General features: G+C 43.8%; 1 protein-coding gene across 7 annotated transcripts in view; it reads left to right on the top strand.

Annotated features, from left to right (window-relative positions):
- Spin1 (spindlin 1) overlaps positions 1–15,503 on the top strand; it is a 52,515-nt gene that overhangs the window by 382 nt on the left and 36,630 nt on the right. The window contains exon 1 of one of the 7 annotated variants that reach the window (XM_013355203.2): positions 10–100. The exons of 1 other annotated variant lie outside the window; for it this stretch is intronic. The gene's annotated coding sequence lies outside the window, so the exon portion shown is untranslated. 5 more of the 7 variants (XM_005371319.2, XM_026778080.1, XM_013355204.2 and 2 more) reach the window with 5 other exon arrangements.

Below are 15,503 nucleotides of genomic sequence, written 5' to 3'. Positions count from 1 at the left end.
GATAGAGCGGGGGTGGGGAGGCGCCGTCTGGCTCGGGCTGGGCCGGCGGGGAGCACGAACGAGCCACGGCGGCCCCGTGGGCAGCCTCTGCGGCCCGCAGGTGAGACGGGCGTGGGGCCTGTCACAGGACTGTGAGGGGAGAGCGGGTGGGCCTCGCGGCGCGCGGACCCAGGTGAGCGCAGCCCGCGGGCCCCGGGCGCATTGTCCGCGGGCGATGCCCCTCAGCGCCCCCTGCCGGCTGGGCTCGGAGGGGCCGGGGCGCGGCGGGCTAGGGCCAGGGCGTGCGTGAGTTCCTTTGTTCGTCGCCCCCGCCCGGTCCCCGCCGCCCCCGCCAACATGGCGCTGGTGGGGTCCCTGCCCCTGCCCGGCGACCGCTTCCCGCGCGCTTTGTTCCGCGCCGTGCGGGGGGGCGGGGGCGGCGGCATTGCGTAACCGGGCGGGGGAGGGGCGTGGCGGGACCCCCGCGGCGGGTCACCCTGGTGACGCCCTGCCTGGGGGGCTCGGGGCTGGGGCTCGCGTGACCTTGGGTTTGCCTTCCCGTTCGCGCCGGGGTGTAGCGCGACTCGGCGCGGCTGCCGCGCTTCGCTGGGGGTCGCGGTCCCTGGTGGCTTCCTGCACGGCTGGTGCGTTCTGGGCCTTTCCGGGAGGAGGGGATGTGGGGTTGAGAAATGGCTTCAGTCAACCACGTCGTTGCCTCCGCATCACAAAGTTTGTTTACGCAATTGTTTTTATATTGATTTGGTTTTTATAATCAGCGAATTGGGTTTCAGGTTTTGTAAGGGTTATTCTGTTTGAAGTCTTACTCCTGGCTTAAAGGTTTATTTATCATCATGTGCATCCACAAGCCGTATAAGGTACGTTTAAGTGTAAAGGATTTCAATGTGTCTAGTGCGGAAAATGGGATCCGTACCGAAATGCGAATGCCTCAGTAACTTTGCTTGGAATTTTCTGGAAGAAACTGCAGCCTGAGAGGATTGATGGAGAGTAATTGCCTTCTGCGTAGCTTTTGTTAGGCTGTGAAAATGAAACCCGATCTTAGTCGTTTTTACCTACGTATCCTGAGCATACTTTTGAGGTGGTGAAATTTTGGATAGAGGCGAGGAGGCTCGTCTTTAGCCTTCTTTTTCACCCCTTCAGCATTCACCGGAAAAAAAAATCGATGTCTGATTTATAGGATGTTCATTAACAGGTTTGATAACAGTTAACGTTACCTAATATAGTTATAAAAATGTGTAGTGTTTTTTACAATAAGTAAAATGAAATTAGCTTAAAATCTTACTAAAATGCCCATGAAATGGATCAAGCAAAAGGGATTTCAGTCTAAATTAATTTGTATGAAGTCTCTTGTACTCTAGACTGAAGACTTAAACTCAATATCCTGTCTTGGCTGGGAGTACAAGCCGCGCTGTCATGAGGGACCATATTTTTATGCTTAGGGATTTTGAAATATATGTGAATGGGTGCTTTGTCTGCATATTTGTTTTATGTACTGCATGTATGCCTGGTGCCCAGGGAGGCCAGTAGAGGGCTCTGATCCCCTGGGATTGAAGTTAACAGTTGAGTGCCATCTGGGTGCTGGGAATCAAACCTGGGTCCTTTGGAAGAGCAGCCAGTGAGTGCGCTTAACCGCTGAGCCCTGCTTAAGATTGTTAAAAAATACTTTAACTGATTTGTAGACCTTGTCTGATTCCACTTTCAGTGTTCAAAGGAGATGGGGGATAGCTCAAGACGGTAGTGTGAGGTTGCTGTCCTGTGCTCCACATCTAGTCTTTACACTCGGTTGTGCCAAGATTACTTAGGATACCATCACCAGACCTAGCAACAACAGGCGAGTAACTCCAAGGACTGGTGGCAGGGATGGGAAATTCAAGGCCATTTTGGGTAAAAGTCGGAAGGAGGCTGGAGGGGAGAGCTCAGTGGTAGAGCAATTCCTACCTGTGTGGTGGACTCCTGGTTCTGCCTCTGGGAGAACAAAGTGACTACCCTGTAGGTCTCTGGAAGTAGTGCAGACTGTTTAGGGAATGAAGTCGTTTCTTTCATGTTGTTGCCCTGCCTCCTGCCTGCTCCCCGTTGCCACTGGTGGGAGGATCGAGAGGGACTGGCTCAATAGTGCCCTTAATTACGGGCTCCAAGCAGACCACAGTACAGAATGCCAGTCACACTTGGGGAAGTGTGTGCTCGAGGTGCCTTCCATTCTCTGTCTTTCTTAGGGTCACAGTTCACATTTTCATTTGGGGAACTCTGAAAAATACTGCCGTTGTGGGCTTGGAACTTAATTTTCTGGGACACAGAAGGGCTGAAAACAAAAGACAAAGGGATTGGTGGATTTTTAAAGTTACTTCCTCTGCTAGGTGGAAAACGGGAGAAGTCAGTAGAGAACCTACTAGTACTACATCAGATCGCTTCAGGACAGGGCTTACCAAGCTTTAAAACTGAGGGTACCTCATTGCGCAGGGGCCTGCTAGGGGAAATTGTTTTGTTTTGTTTTTTTTCCTGATTTTTCTGAAGGACATATAACTTAGTTTCAGTTTGGCTAACTTCAGTAGGAGTGACTCCATTTTGATTTGTAATCTGGTCTGTTGAAGCCTAGTACAAGATTGAGCTTGAAGACCATGGTTTAGTGACATTTCATTTGTATTTTAATAAATAAAGCTTGCCTGAAGTTCAGAGAGTAAAACAGCCTGCACTGATCATCTTTACAGACCAGGCAGTGGTGACACACACCTTTGGTCCCAGAAGCCACACTAGTTTGCCATAGAAACTGGGTGATAGTGGTGCTTGCCTTTAATCTCAGCACTAGAGAGGAGTATGAGATGGGAGGAGACAACTCAGGCAGAGTTCCTGGAGGTTCCTGGAAGCAGGATCACCATTTCAGACTGAGGTAGAGGTAAGAGCCAATGGCTAGCTGTTTTGCTTTTCTGACCTTCAGGTTGAACCCCAATTTCTATCTTTGGGTTTTTATTAATCGTGCTACATTGTCTCTTTGTTAAAATTATTTTTTGTTTTTAACTGTCTTTATGCTGTATCTTAGGCAGTAGTGCCTCCCATTTCTTGGGAATGGTGGTGTTAGGATTGATACGGTTGTGTGTGTGCCTCTCTTGTTTTGTGGGTGATCCCAAAATTTACCCTTACCGGTTGATAAGTCAGTCTCCTGGGAACAGTTTTCTTTTGTAGAGTCTGACCTTTGGGGTAGCTAACACAGTTATACCTGAGCTAACTGCAGTATTAATTATTTGCAGCATTTTTTTTCTAGTATGTTAGAAATACATGAAGGGAGTCAGGCGTGGCACACACCTCTAATCCCAACATTAAGGGATGGAAGAGACAGGAGCACTAAAGTCTCAGGCAACATAGACCTATTGTGGGGTGTTTAGAGGTTGGAAATGATGTCTGCATGCCCATTAGTAGAATCTCAGTTTGCTGAGGAACATTTAAATACAAATTTTCAGCTAAATGTATATTCTTTTCCTCTTTCTAAATGAGAAGCTGCAAGATGCTGTTTTAACTAGCTGCTTTTTTTCAGTTTGGAAGCCTGGTGTCATGAAAAGCATGTTTTGGAGTGGTGTGGCTGGAAGTCAGGATTTCCCCCTCTTGTGTTGAACTCACCTCTGCAGTACTGGTCAAACGTGGAGTGGAGACTTTAAAGCCTTCAATTCCTGAGCTGCAGACTGGGAGGAAGCCTGTCCCAGTGTAGTTCCAGAAACACAGCTGGACAAGTCAGTGTTGATCCTTTTCCCTTCTTTCTCCGCCCTGCCCCAGTTACTAGTGCCTTGTCTTTATGAGGAAGTAAACAGCTTGTTTCATACTCTTGTAATATTGAATCTAGTTTAAGTTAAGTCCTTATTGGGTGCCTAACTTAAAATGTTCCTAAGTCAGACCTGGAGAGGTGGCTCACTGTTAAAAGCACTTGCTACTCTTGCAAAGGACTCCTGTTTGGTACCTAGCACCCATGTGGCAGCTCAATGAGGTTTGTAGTTCCAGTTTCAGGGACTCCACTGCCCTCTTCTGGCCACCATAGACACTGCTTGCACATACATGTACATACAGGCAAAACACCCATGAATATAAGATAGAAGTAAATCTTTAAAAAAAATGATAGATTGTATTAGGTTCTTTCCACGAGTCCTGTAGGACTTACGTACATGATAAGAAGTGTGTCTGCAGTATAACATTTTTTTAAAAAAATAATTAATTTTATGTACATTGGTGTTTTACCTACATGTCTGTGAGAGTGTCAGATCCCCTAGATTAGAGTTACAGACAGTTCTGAGCTGCCATGTGCGTGCTGAGAATTGATTCTCTGGAACAGTGGCCCATGCTCTTAATCTCTCCAGCTCCCAATCTAATAGTTTATTAGGAAGGTGTATATGCTTAGTGTGTGTGATGGACTTACACGTTCACAAATACCTGAGAAGAGAAAGATGTGCTACACAGGACTAAGGGTATTTAAATAGGAAAGAAAAGAAGTCTAAATAGTGGGTGGGGACAGAAAGAGAGTTGACATTGGTAGGAGTTAATAGTTTGCAGTGGGAGAAATTTTTCCATCTGTTCAGGCTTTGAATATTCAGCTAAAAGTTAGATGTTACCTTTTACTCTTAGGAGGCATAAGTACCTTATCAGGAATAGGCTGAAGTTCATAACAGTTTATTCCTTGTTTTCCTGTCAGTTTAGTGGCTGCACCTTAATCTACTTATATTTTAACTACTGTCTGCAGTCAGCACCTGGCTGCTCAGACCATGGCCTGGTGAGATTTCCTGTCCCGCTAGCACTGGCTCAGCACCAGCCACCAAATGTAGGTTTTAATTAAGTCTGTATCATTTGTTTACCAATACTCAGGAGTCACACGTTGGGGTGAAAACCTGCTAGATCAGAGAGGCTGAGAAGCAGTCAACTGGCCTTCCTTTTTGCCAGAGACCCAGCAAGAGAAACTTCTCCCCACTCCTCCAAACCAGAAAGATTTAATCAAATCCCTAAAGTTTCTCCCTCCTCCTTCCTGTGTTCTCTCTGTCCATGTTCCTGGTTCCTCCATCCTTCTATCCTCTCTGGCTGATTCCTGTCAACTAGTTTCTGACTCTGCCCCCAGAGTTTAATTTTATTTTTATTTAATTTTATTTTTTTTTGGTTTTTCGAGACAGGGTTTCTCTGCGGCTTTGGAGCCTGTCCTGGAACTAGCTCTGTAGACCAGGCTGGTCTCGAACTCACAGAGATCCGCCTGCCTCTGCCTCCCGAGTGCTGGGATTAAAGGCGTGCGCCACCACCGCCCGGCTCAGAGTTTAATTTTATTAACATAGTCTAGGGTTCGTAGTGCCATCAAATATGCTGCAACAATTTTGTGGACACTGAACTGCATCATCACCTTTGGTTTCATGTGGCTGATTTGTATGAGAATAAATTTGAAAAAAGATGTTGAATACCATATTTCACATGAATGTAGTTGTTACATATTTGTAGTAGACAGTAGTTGGTATTATTTGAGATACTGTCTCACTATAGTGCTGGCTAACCAGGGACTTACTATATAGACCAGATGGGCTTAGAACTCAAAAGATCTGCCTGCCTCTGCCTTGTAAGTGTGGGAATTAAAGAAACAAGCCTCTATGCATTGCCAGGTGTTCATTATGTCAGGAAGCCATCTTAATGTAGGACCAGTACTAGACTTGATTTCTAGAGCAGTGTGGGAAGTGGGTTGACCTCTTAGGCAAGTGGTGAAGCCTACTGAAGTCAGGGTTTATCATACTCTTGTCATTCCACGTGGGCCTTAGCCACATTTTGGCAGATTAAGTGGAAAAACCAAAGGTTATTTTTTTTAAGTGCTGAAGATCAGGTTTTGTGTTGGACTAGTAACTATTTAAAAAAATACTCTTTGAGATTTTTTTTTTTTAAAGATTGTAATTGTCTTTTTTCTTTTTCTTTCCTTTTTTTCTTTTCTTTTTTTGACAGGCTCTCATGTAGCCCAGGTTGGTCTCAAGCTTCTTTCCCTCCTACCACCATTTCCCAAGTGCTGATCCCAGGTTTGCACCGCCACACCTGGCATTTTGCCTGTAGTTACATCCTTGCAAGATTCAGACTTTATGTTTTTATGTTAAGATTGTATGCTGAAATTGCTACAAGAAGCTTGAGTTGGGTCCTAATGTAGGTGATAAAGAATATTCTTTTTCCTGTTTGTGATGGTTCCTGTGAATTGTCACCACGACAGAGCTACTGTCACCTGGGAGACAGGCTTTTGAGTTGCCTGTGTTTTGTGCAAGATTATCTTAATTAAGTTAATTGATGTGGGAGAGACCCACCCCTGACTGAGATTCTGGACTGGAGAAAGGGAGCAGAGAGCAGATGAATTCATCTTTTTGTTTCCTGCTTGTAGTTGCCATGTAACCAGCAGCTTCAAGCTCCTGTTACCTTAATTTGCATTTGTACCTTTGAACTCTGACCTAGAACAAACCTTTCTCCCTCAAGTTGCTTCTGTCAGGGTATTTTATCACAGCAACAGAAGAAACTATGGTGCTATGCAATAGCTGTTGTGGGGTAGTTACTTGCTTACCTCTAGGTTATTGTAGACTGATGGATTTTTTTCTTTTGTTATGTATGTATGTATGTATGTATGTATGTATGTATGTATGTATGTATGTATCCAGTGTTTTAATCGTATAGTTACTCTTTTTCTACAGTTTATCCCAACTTGGCTATATCGGGCCTTTCTTTGACATGCCATGACAAAAACCTGTTTTGGCTTTTGCTTCCTGATACTTTTACTCAAAATGTGGATGTTGTTTTAGCTCCTGTGGTTGGGAGTGGAGTTTAGGCCTGTTATGTCTGTAGTGCTACTGCTACTGTCCCACTTCCATTGGGCTGACTTGGGACATGTATACATTATGATGCTATGTGAAATCCTTTAGTTCAAGGTTAGTTTTTTAAGGTTTCACACTGAATGCATCCTTTTTTTCTCTAATATTGAGATGTGTAGTCTTAGCAACATCAGTGCAATTGCATTATTCTACAACACAGATAATAGACATTTGAAAAGAAAATTAATAAGTAGAGCAACAGTAGGTTATGTTTGACTGACAGTTCTTTATGCCTTTACAAACTTAACTGCATAGGTTGTATTTGTTGATATTCTGAATCTTAAAACCATTTAAAAATATTAGCTGGCTGGTAAGAAGAAGTACTGAAAAGCACTATTTCTTCAGTCAAATTTGACGACCTGAGTTCCATCTCTACGTCTCACAGTAGGAGAAATCAACCCCCCCCCCCGTACACAACACACACACACACACACACACACACCAATACTGCCTTGAAAAGAAAATTTCAGTTGTGCTACCAGCTTGATAGTTTATTTGCATTAAATGCTTAAACTTTCTTAGCTTTAAGGGTTAATGTAATGTTTTTAACTGTCAGTCTTTTGAGAGAGGGTCTTGTAACCCTCTTGGCTCAGCTCCTCCAGTTCTGGGATTGCAGACTGGGCCACTGCTGCTGCTTGCTTTAATTTTCTTGCTGTCTTTTTGTTTGCCTTTTTGGAGGTGGGGTCTGTGTCACATATTCCTGTGAACATTTATGTAATTCAGGAATCAGAAAGATTTTCAGAAGTCATATTGTCATTTCCATTGTCTCTCTATCAGTCCCACCTTCCCCAGGAATATGTTTCTGTTGCTTCTTGGGTGTTGGAGTTTTGAAAATAGAGATACATGCATTCTTATTTCTTTTTTTCAGTATGGTAGATGGTTGCTTGATGTCAGCAATTCAGGGACCCATGGTGAGTCTTCTGGAGCAGTTGAGGTGTTGCCAGGTTGGAAATGCTGTTTTTGTTTCTCCATCGACAGGGTTAGTGCTTCACTCTGCACTGCATTCACTGCGCATGTCCCTGCACTGTGACAAACGTTTGCAGTTTGAGATTCAGCAGCAAAATTAGCATGAATCTGTTACAATTGCACTGAAGATCTTATGCTTGTTTTCTGAGACAGAGTTTCTGTGTGTAGTCCAGGCTGTCCTGGAACTTGCTCTGTAGACCAGACTGACCTCAAACTCACAGAGATCCACCTGCCTCTGCCTCAAGTGCTGGGATAAAAGGTGTGGACCACTATTGCCTGGCTACTGAAGATTTTTAAAAAAAGATTTATTTTTATTTTCATTTCCATAGAAATGTGTTTGTGATATGACAGTATATTGTGTGTGGTTCCTGATGGAGGCCAGAGAGAGGGCATCAGATCTCTTGAAGGTGAAGTTAGAATCAGTTGTGAGCTACCCTGTGTTGGTGCTGGGAACCGAACTTGGGCCCTCTGCAGAGCAGTCCTGGCTTTTAGATACTGAGCCATCTCTCCAGCCCCAGAAGATTTACTCTTACCTGCCGGTTTTGGCATACTGTTCTGTTTTCTTCTTCTCCTTTAAGCCTAGAACTTCTACCTTTTTGATAAAGGAAGTACCTGTGACTTCTTTGGCATATTCAAACTGAAAACATCACTGTATTTGTACTCTAAGTAAGATGTGAACATGAGTTCTCAGGTGCTGCAATAGGAGATCTGAGGGCCCGGTACCTACCGAGTGATTCATGTGTGGGTAGTTAGTGTGCAGCATGGGTAGTGAGAAGGAGGGTAATGACTGTTCTGAGCAGCATAGGGCACGATTTTATCTTGCTGTTCAGTAGTGTGGAGTTTATTCTGTATGTTTTCAGCCCTCAGTTGCTCCAGTGGTTGAAGCTGCGGGGAGCCTGGGTGTCTTTCCTGCTATCTTCTTTATTTAGGAGAAGTTCAGGGATCTTGGTATTTTGGAATGCCCTTCTTTAAACTCTTCATCTTCCCTTGGGTGTTCTGCTCAAGCCTCACTTTGTTGTGTATGAATTAGAGTGGAGATATTAATTTGCCCATTACAGCTCCCAACAGTTTTCTGCAGGTCTTGGCCTCTCTGAAGTAAATACTCCTGGTTCTTTTCAAAATTAGTGTTTGCTTGATAAAATTTCTCAAAACGGTTGTGCTCTATGAAAGCAGAGATTTAGTTTCCCCATAATTACTTTTTTAGTAATTCACTGGACTTTGAGTGCAGTAGCTAGGGTTAAAGTAAAGGAAGTCAAGGCTGTGACTTTAAAGGCTGGAGTCTGCCCGGCGATGGTGGCGCACGCCTTTAATCCCAGCACTCGGGAGGCAGAGAGAGGCAGGTTTATTTTTGTGAGTTCGAGACCAGCCTGGTCTACAGAGCTAGTTCCAGGACAGACTCCAAAGCCACAGAGAAACCCTGTCTCGAAAAACCAAAAAAAAATAAAGGCTGGAGTCTACCGTACAGGTATTCACCGTGTGGTGATGGTTAAGTAAACAGTTACAGCTTCTATTATTTTTTGCAAAATTGGAGTTTGACTATGTTGTTTTCCTATATGCCTTACACTCTGCCTGCTGCCTCTGGTCTGCAGTATTTCAGAATCACATAGTAAGGAGCCAGCCATTCAGAAGTAGCACCACTAGGATAGGTAGGTGGGTGAGGGGTATGCTCCCAGGGGCTTGTTACAGCAAGTTGAGTTGGCAGTGTAGGAGACAGTAGAGAAGCCACTGGGAGACAGGTGTCTCTGTGTCCTCTGTTGGAGTTGGAAGCCCACAAGCGCATTTGGAAAAGAAGATAGCTGTGTGGGAAGTGGGAGAGCAGGAGCCTGTTGGGAGCTGCTGACAGTGTTCATGCCATTTCCTTTTGTCTCTGACCTTGCTCCTATGTGGCCTGCAAAAACAGAACTTTTTGCAACTGAGGTAGACGTTCTAGCTGATGTGATGGTGCAAATGGAATGTTGATGGTATTGCACAGCTTTTCCTAAATGTAAAGATGCATTCCTCCCAGCTAAGAGGGCGCCAACAGACCAAAGAAAAGGATTTTGTGAACCAGGGTTTATTTGGGTTTCTTTACAAGAGCTTGGGTCACTTCTGCAGCTCCACCACTAAGAATTCCCAACCTGGTCAACTATTTTCCTCTTTCCTGGTTGTTGGGAGGGAAGGTTGTCTCCTGAGTCCTGTGACCAGCTCTCCAGGAGCGAATGTTACTGGCTAGGGGAACTGAAAAATAGTTAAAAACAGCATCTAATGTGCAAGAGTAAACTCAGTGGTGTCTGGTGAAGGCCCAGGGCTCTAGCAGGAATAGCTTTGTCAAGGCATTCCAAGTCAGATTTTGGTGGACTAGTGCAGAAAGGGTTCCTCTGTCTGAGGGGAATGGGACTTGGAGCACAGTTTCAGGGCAGAGTAGGAAAGCAGTTATTAAGCAAAAGTACCTTCTCTTTCTGTGCTTAAACAGGAGTTGCCTAAATGCCTTTCCGTCCTAACAGATCACTGTTACTCATGGTAGAAAGGATCTTGCCCTTGCTCTGTCCTGTTGAGGGAGATTGCCCATTGTGTGAGGTAAGAGGTACCAGACAGGCTGGAAGCCAGGTCAAACTGCTTTCTTGTGTCCCAGCATGGCCATGCCTGCCCTGGAAGGCACCTTAATTTTCCTAGTCCCATTTTCCCTTCTCCGTATGTAAATATTGACTTTGAATTTATCTGGCTTTTCTTCTTAAAAATTCTTAATTGTAGTGGTGATGAAATTAGTTAAATCTAAAGTATTTTTGACCAGCATATGCAGAAATTAGTCTCAAACTCCAAATGAACTGAGATTTTCAGACTCTGGTATCTTTAGTGTATAGCTGTCCATTCTTGCCCTACTGGTGAACCTCAGTATCAGTTTCTTTTGACAGGAATAACCTTAAACCCCTGATTCTACTGTCTCTGCCTTCAAGGTGATGCGTCCCTTTGAATATCAGTCTCTCAAACTAGTTCTTAGGTTGAGTTTTTAAGTTCTTTATTCCCTTTTGATAATCATTGGTACTTTAAGCATTTTATTTATTCTTAGAGTGCAGGGGTCTGTGAATTGGGCACCTGTGAGATTAGAGGACATCTTTTGGGAGTGAGTTCTCACCATGGGTTCCAAGGATCCAACTCACTCAGGCTTCCTGATCTATCCTGATGGCCTCTTTTATGTAACAGTGATCTGCATGCAGATGCCACTGGTGTTTAATGAAAGGGATTCTGAGCAGAAATCTTTTTTTTTTGTTGTTTTGTTTTTCGAGACAGGGTTTCTCTGTGGCTTTGGAGCCTGTCCTGGAACTGAGCAGAATTTAGTATTTCCAGTATTCTCTTTCCTAATGTTCTCAAGTTTAAAAAGTTAAACATTGTTTAAACAACTAAATCCACTTGGTTAAATAAGGGTAAAAGCCTATTAGATTTTCTTTATTTTTGAATTAATGTGATTGAAAGCTACAGGTCATTTCATTTGTTACTCAGGTGTTACTGTTCAGTCCTGTGGGGTTTTTTTTTTTTTCACTTGAAGTTTTCTTTAATCTTTCAGCAAAAGATTAAAGTCTTTTTGGTTGGATCTTAATTTGGTGTAGAATCTTTTTAGAGGATGGCTTCACAGAGTGATGTGCGTATATGTTGTTTCCCAGTAGCACACTCCTAGGCATGTGCACAGATGAGTATGTGTAAGGTTCTTCATCGTGGCCATGTTTGTGATAGGGAAGTTGTTCAGTGGTGGAGTTAATGTAAAATAAAAGGTCATTATATCCCTTATGTTCCTGCCTCTATCAAAAATGAGAGATTGGGATTGGAGTGTAGCTCAGAAGGTAGTGTGTTGGCCTAGCATGTGGGGTGCTCTGGGCTTGGTTCCCCAACACTGAATACAGTGAGCCTGGTGGTGCACTCAGGAGGGGAAGTAAGAATTTAGAGTTCAAGGCTGTCTTGGAATATAGGGGACCATGTCTAAAATACATTAAGTACTTGATAAGGAACACAGTGTATTGGGCGAGAAGCTTAACACTTGTAGAACAAAAGCAAGTTGTGGAACTGTCTGTTCTCCATGCTACATTCATGTGACCTTCTGAGTTTTTTGAGAAAGTCTTGCCGTGTATCCCAGGGTAGCCTGAAACTTTCCCTCCTCCTGCCTTAGTCTCACTAGTGCTGGGGTTGCAAGCATAAGACATCACACTATGTTTGGAGAGTCTTTTTTGATGTATAGAATTGTGCGTTGATTTTTTTTTTTTTTTTTTTTTTTTTTTGTTTTTCGAGACAGGGTTTCTCTGGAGCTTTGGAGCTTTGGAGCCTGTCCTGGAACTCCCTTGGTAGACCAGGCTGGCCTCGAACTCACAGAGATCCGCCTGCCTCTGCCTCCCGAGTGCTGGGATTACAGGCGTGCGCCACCACCGCCCAGCTGTGCGTTGATTGTTAATCTGCAGTGTCAGAAGACACTGGAACTGCATCTCCAGTTTCTGCTGTTCTGTGAGTGTACTATCAGTTGATAGTTGAGCCGTGGACGGGAACTCTTGTTTATTTTCAGATTTTTCTTTTTAATTATGTATATCTCTGTGAGTCCATGTGTGCAGTTGCCCTCTGAGGCTGGAACATGACTCGGATCCTCTGAAGCAGGAGTTACTAGTTGTCACCCAACATATATGCAGGGAACTGAATCAGAGTTCTCTGTGAGTGAAGTATGCACCCTTAACCGGTGAGCTTTTCTGTAGCCCTCTTTTACTGTGCTTTTGTGGGCTCTGTCTTTGATTTTCATGATGGAGAGAGAGAGAGAGAGAGAGAGAGAGAGAGAGAGAGAGAGAGAGAGAGAGAGAGGAGAGAGAGGAGAGAGAGAGAAAAGTCTCACAATAATTGTCTAGGCTGTCCTTGAACAGCTGCTCCTATCTCCACCCTCATTACTCAGATAATAGGCATATGCCACTACATCAAACTTCCTTGCTTATATTTCTTTGTTTTTACTGAATCTATGATTGTGTGACTATAAAGTGTCTCCAGAGGCTCATGCATTTGAACTGTGTCCACAGCTGGCACTGTTAGGGAGCTATGGAATCTTTAAGGGTGCAGGGCTTTGCTACAGGGAAGTGGGTTTGTTGCTAGAGGGCAGATCTGGGAAGTTATAACTGTTTCCTGGTTGTTGGAAATTTAATGTAACAAACCTTGGTGTCAGCTTCCATAACCAGGGGCAGAGCCCTACTGTCACTTTCATCCATAAAGAAGGAAGTAAAAGGTATGGAATCTTTGATTCATCTTAGCTGACTCCCCCCCCCCCCAAGATGCGAGAAAAGTAGCTAGTAGATACTTAATTAATTTTGAAGACCATCTGTTCCAGAAGTTTGACTCTTCATGCAGGGTCATATAACAACATGGGGGTGGGAAAATCTAGTAGCAGCAAAAGGTTTCCGAGTGTGTTAAGGCCAGAAATATTCAGAGTGAAGCAGTGAATGAATTGGGGCATTGGACTGTTTGTGTTGCAGCTTCATTGTGTCCTCGGCTCCAAACATTGCACCTTTGCTCTTGGTTGAGTCACCCCACACAGGTAAGAGACACTGTAGGTTAGGAATCATGGTGTTTTCACTGTACACGCAAAGGTTTTCTGCTCTTGCAGAAGACAGGTGCTATTTTTCTGTTGTCATTTCTTAGCTTATAAACATCAAACCAGTATATAGTCTTGGTTTATATTTTGTTAGCATTTGATTTTTTAAATTGCTGTTTGGATTGTTTTATTTTATAAAAATCACTAAGCAGATTTTGGTTTAGGGTTAGGACAGAACTTCAAAAATTTTTGAAGTGGCACCATTCTTTGTACTGTGCCCTTCTGTGATGCTGTGCTCTCAGCAGTGATTATAGAGTTAGGAAACCTGGTCTGTGGTGAAAACATGGTGATGTTCCTCATCCCGCAGTCTCAAACATGTCCGCTAAGATTCCATTCTGAGTAAAACATTCTTCTTATTAGTATGAAAGTCTGTTCTAATTTTTTTTTTTTTTTTTCAAGACAGGGTTTCTCCGTAGCTGTTTTGTTTCCGGTCCTGGAACTAGCTCTTGTAGACCAGGCTGGCCTCAAACTCACAGAGATCCGCCTGCCTCTGCCTCCCGAGTGCTGGGATTAAAGGTGTGCGCCACCACCGCCCGGCTTCTAATTTTTAATAAAATTAGAGTATATTAAATAGTTTCTCCAAAGTAAATTTCTTTATGACTTAATCAGAATATGTGATTTGAGTACTTTATACCCTTGTACCCAGGGTCATGTGAAAATTTCTCCCGCAAAAGTTGAGGAAGCCCTGAAATAAACCTCACTGTTGCTCTGTACTCCTTGCGTCATTGTGGTTCGATAATTCGCAAAGGAGCCACAGAGAAAGTACAGTAATTCGTGATTATAGCTTTGTGTCAGAAAGGATACAAAGGACCAGCCAGAGGAGGTCTTCAGGGTAAGGTGCTGAGGGCATCCTCCTGTGGAGTCAGGTCAGATGACTCCTGGCACAGCTTATATATATATATATATATATATCAGCGTGCAGAGCTGTCAGTCAACCAAGCTCACATGAGCCTGTGTGTCCAGATGGTTCACACGTCATCTTGATTGGTTGGATACTTAGTGCCTCCTTTCACTAGATACTTGGCTGTTGTCTAGAGTTCAAAGCTCCAGCTTCTGGTCCATTGGTTCATCTTCCTGGTGTGGCCAACCTCCCTTCTCAATCATTTTGTTAGCATTGATTAGCTGAGAGCTCACTTCGACTCTGTGACAGTCATGTACTTAGAAGTAGAGGGTACTTTTTGAGGATCTACACAAAGGCTGAAAACCTGTGTGCTTTGGTGCGCAAAGCTGGTGTGGCCACTGGTTCTGTTTCTACAGGGTAGCCAAGGACCAGGCCTAGAGTTGCACTTTGGTCAGTGTCTGGGCATCTGCTGCTCCGGCACAGAGCTACTCTCTGGAGTAGCAGGTCTGTAGCTTTCATAGTTGTTTGGTTTGGGGCATTTTGACGTCTATAGCATTTGCAGAGAGGGATGGTAATGCCTGTGGCTTCTTTTGAGAGTCTGGTGCACCAGCCATGTCTTCTTATGGAAGGGGTATTGTAACAGTGTAACAGTTTTTCCCGTTTCGGTTGAGCTTCATTGTTAAAATTTGGTGCCTGTGTCTGTGGTTTTACACTGAATGATGAATTTGTTTAAATTGATAGGAGTATTTTAGTCTTTGAAGAACTTAGATAACTACTTAAAAATGTATTTTTTTTTTAAAGATTGGGTATTCAGTGTTCTGTGTGCATGTATGCCCACTCACCAGTAGAGGGCATCAGATCTCATAGATGGTAGTGAGCCACCATGTGGTTGCTGGGAATTGAACTCAGGACCTCTGGAAGAGCAGCCAGTGCTCTTAATCTTTGAGCCGTCTTGGCAGCCCTAATCCACTGATGGCCATTTTTTTCTCGCAACTTGGAATAATTTAACCACTTTCTCCCTTTTGTATATTTATTTACTTAGTTGTTTATTTATTGGTGGTGCTGGGAATCAAAGCCAGGGTTTTGCACATGGGAGTGACCTGGCATTGAGGTACTGTACTCTCCCTTGACTGTTCACGTTAACACTGAAGTGGATGTGCAGTTATTTAGCCTTCGGCAGCATCTGTCAAAACAGTTTTACTTGGATTTTCTAGTAAATGTTATTTAGTTCCTAAGAAGGTTCTGAATTGCATTCTCAGAATTA

The sequence above is a fragment of the Microtus ochrogaster genome, unplaced genomic scaffold (genome assembly GCF_000317375.1).
Source record: "Microtus ochrogaster isolate Prairie Vole_2 unplaced genomic scaffold, MicOch1.0 UNK104, whole genome shotgun sequence".
NCBI lineage: Eukaryota > Metazoa > Chordata > Mammalia > Rodentia > Cricetidae > Microtus > Microtus ochrogaster.
Note: the sequence above shows the minus strand (reverse complement) of the source record. Positions and strands in the feature narration are given on the sequence as shown.